Below are 4,129 nucleotides of genomic sequence, written 5' to 3' on the forward strand. Positions count from 1 at the left end.
TAATTTGTTTTGACGATTTACATTTCATCATCACGTGCTCTCGTCATAGGGCTTCCTTTCCTTTGGCATCATCAGCCTCTGGCTCATCTTGCGTTAGGAATCTCGGGTCCCTACGGGGACAGTGCCAGGCAGTTGCCACTCGTCTCTGTGTTATGTCGTCTGTGTCTATGTTATGTCGTCTGTGTTATGTAGTCTGTGTCCATTGTCTTACGTGTCACAGGCCTTTGTCACGTCTCGATGCTTTATTGGCACTATTCCGTGCCACATTGCCCATATTCTAGTCACGTTCCTTTCCGGATATCCCTTATTCCGGCATCTTTACATTTTTACTCTTTGAGACAGGAAGGGACAAGATCCTCAAAGGGACAAAATGTTCTCATCCGTCTTCCTTCTCACTACCGGCTTTGGTAGTGCCTTTTTTTCCACGCCATTCTCTTGGACTTCGTGAGGGAGTGTCTTACACCCTCCTCACATGACTGCAGGAGTTCGATAGGTTCCATCCTCCTAAGGGGTATAGGGCTCAAGAATTCATCTTCCAGGGAGCTATCTCAAGTCCTGGCTTACATTGCATGTACCTATGTTGGCTTATACTGTATGTACTTATATTGTGTGTACCTATCCTGGCTTATACTGTATGTACTTACATTGTGTCTACCTGTGTTGGCTTATACTGTATGTACTTACACTGTGTGTACCTCTGCTGGCTTATACTGTATGTACTTATATTGCGTGTGCCTATGGTGGTTTATACTGTATGTACTTATACTGTATGTACTTACACTGTGTGTACCTATGCTGGCTTATACTGTATGTACTTATATTGAGTGTGCCTATGGTGGTTTATACTGTATGTACTTATACTGTATGTACCTATCCTGGCTTATACTGTATGTACTTACATTGTGTCTACCTGTGTTGGCTTATACTGTATGTACTTACACTGTGTGTACCTATGCTGGCTTATACTGTATGTACTTATATTGCGTGTGCCTATGGTGGTTTATACTGTATGTACTTAGACTTTACCAGTTATGCTTGGAGCTGCCCTGCCCTGGCATGTAGTCATAGTTAGGTAGAAGAATTTTAAAAACTTTACTGTTCATCTGTCTTTAATGGGGTTTTGGGTAGAAAATTTATCGGTCAGAGCAGGAACAAGTCCTAGCTGTCAGATAGCCACTCACTGGCCGCTTCCTGTTGTCTCACAGGTCCCAGAGGCTACCGATTTACCCCGAATCTACCATTTGACGTCGAGGAGCGGCAGCCAGAAGAAGCGTGGAAGTGCGTTCTTCAGTGTCTTGAGTAAGGGCCACACCAAGCATGTAAATGGGAAGAGAGTGAGTGACAGCATGTCTGTCTGCGTGTGTGAGTGCATGCTGACTGGATTTAACCTTGTGTGTGTGACTTTTGCCTTTCAGGTTTTTCAACTCATTTTTAAATTTAGAATAAAAGATCCCCAGCCGGGGGGTTTTTTTTTTTTTTCCCCCCCGGCTGGGTTTTTTTTTCCCCGGTCCCGGTCGGTCTGCGAGGTGACGTTCATCGCCAAAGTTTGGGCGTGGACCCTCCAGGGACCGGGGTTTTTGTCAGGCAGGAGGATTTTTTGGAGGCTCCCGGGAACCCCGTTCCTGAAGAGGGGCGTGAGCGTGTGCTGAGGGTTAGCAGAGCAGTCGAGGTGTGATTTAGTGTGGGTTTGTGTGTAAGCTGAAGGAATTGTGTGTGTGTTGAAGGGTTCTAGGGTTGTCACCTTGTATGACTTTTGCCTTTCAGGTTTTTCAACTCATTTTTAAATTTAGAATAAAAAATCCCCAGCTGGGGGTTTTTTTTTTTTCCCCCCCCGGCTGGGTTTTTTTTTCCCCGGTCCCGGTCGGTCTGCGAGGCGACGTTCATCGCCAAAGTTTGGGCGCGGACCCTCCAGGGACCGGGGTTTTTGTCAGGCAGGAGGATTTTTTGGAGGCTCCCGGGAACCCCGTTCCTGAAGAGGGGCGTGAGCGTGTGCTGAGGGTTAGCAGAGCAGTCGAGGTGTGATTTAGTGTGGGTTTGTGTGTAAGCTGAAGGAATTGTGTGTGTGTTGAAGGGTTCTAGGGTTGTCACCTTGTATGACTTTTGCTTTTTAGGTCTTTCAACTCATTTTTAAATTTAGAATAAAAAATCCCCAGCCGGGGGGGTTTTTTTTTTTTTCCCCCCCGGCTGGGTTTTTTTTTCCCCGGTCCCGGTCGGTCTGCGAGGCGACGTTCATCGCCAAAGTTTGGGCGCGGACCCTCCAGGGACCGGGGTTTTCGTCAGGCAGGAGGATTTTTTGGAGGCTCCCGGGAACCCCGTTCCTGAAGAGGGGCGTGAGCGTGTGCTGAGGGTTAGCAGAGCAGTCGAGGTGTGATTTAGTGTGGGTTTGTGTGTAAGCTGAAGGAATTGTGTGTGTGTTGAAGGGTTCTAGGGTTGTCACCTTGTATGACTTTTGCTTTTCAGGTCTTTCAACTCATTTTTAAATTTAGAATAAAAAATCCCCAGCCGGGGGGTTTTTTTTTTTCCCCCCCCGGCTGGGTTTTTTTTTCCCCGGTCCCGGTCGGTCTGCGAGGCGACGTTCATTGCCAAAGTTTGGGCGCGGACCCTCCAGGGACCGGGGTTTTCGTCAGGCAGGAGGATATTTTTTGAGGCTCCTGGGAACCACGTTCCCGAGGAGCAATGATTGCTGGGGTGTAATTTAGCAGTTGTGATGGCAGTGATGGTGAGTTTGTGTGTAATGTGACGGGGGTGTTAATGGTAGATGAGAGCTGTTTTCTCTGTGCTTTTGTTGCTTTGGCCGTCCTGTAATAATGAATCAACCTGTAATGAAAATCGAAAAAGGTTATCATCTTGTGTTAGTATGTGTTGTATTGCTCTGTATTGCATTTGCATTAACTGCTGTATTATTTTGCTGTATTGCCTTTGCTGTATTGCTCTGTATGTAAACTAGACTTTTACCAGTGTGTCTTTGGATTGTATCTGCACTTGCATTTGTATATACTGTTTCCATGTATTTTGGTGATGTATAAATAAAATCATTATTAAAATAAAGTTGAGTCACCCCTAATAAAGATACCCCTGCCCTTCCTTCCCCCACTGTGGCTCCTGTCCTTTTTTTGGTGTGGTTTTGTCATTTCTTTCCATTGTATTTCTTCCTTTTGATCCTCACTATACTGTTCTATTTCTAACTTAACTTCCATCTATCTCTTACCATTTGTTTCTGTTTTGTTTGTAACTGCCAATGTCAGTCTCCTCGCTTCTCTTTCTCTCCGTGTTCTCCTTTTCCTGGGTTTGTGTTTTTTCCTCTTAGTCTTTTCCTTTTTCACCCCACTCCTCAGTTTTCACTTTCACTCTAATCCTAACCACTTTCTTTTCCCTCTAAGTCCTGTCTTTCTTCAGTTTTCCCACCCTCCTTTTCTTGTCTCACTCTGTCTTCCTGTTTTATTTTCTTCTCCATCTTCTTGTCAGTTCTCTGTCTTTTCCTCTGTCTCTTCTCCCTCTCTCTGTCTCATGCTGTCTCCTCTGTCTCTGTTCTCTCCTCTTGTCTTCTTTGTCTGTCTTTGTCCTTGTTATGTCCTCTATTCTCTCTGTCTTTTCTTCTCTCCCTCTGTTTTCCAACTCTTTTCTCTCTCCCTTTTTTCTTTGTTTCTCTGTCTTTTCTCCTTGCTTCTCTCTCTCTCTCTTTGTGCTTCTCTCTGTCTTTTCTCTTTGCTTCTCTCTCTTTTCTCTCTCTTTTCTCTCTCTTTTCTCTGTGCTTCTCTCTCTCTTTTCTCTCCTCTCTCTCTTTTCTCCTCTCTCTCTCTCTCTCTCTCTCTCTCTCTCTCTCTCTCTCTCTCTCTCTCTCTTTTCTCTCTCTCTCTCTCTCTTTTCTCTCTCTCTCTCTGCTTTCATCTCTCTCTCTGTTTTCCTCTCCTCCCCCTCTTTCTAGCTTCAGTTTAGTTTAACAAAGCAGCAGTAGAAACTTTCAGGCTCCCTGGGAGTAAAAGGAAAAAAAATCATTTAAAAAAGCAAACCATTTACTCCCCAGGAGCCTGAAATTTCCTACTGCTGCACCAGACATATAGTTTTTTCTTCTTTTTACTATATACAGTATATGGGGATCCCACCCCAGGTGCCAGTAATCAGTAGCCAT

This window comes from Molothrus ater, unplaced genomic scaffold (genome assembly GCF_012460135.2).
Source record: "Molothrus ater isolate BHLD 08-10-18 breed brown headed cowbird unplaced genomic scaffold, BPBGC_Mater_1.1 matUn_MA217, whole genome shotgun sequence".
Classification (NCBI taxonomy): Eukaryota; Metazoa; Chordata; class Aves; order Passeriformes; family Icteridae; genus Molothrus; species Molothrus ater.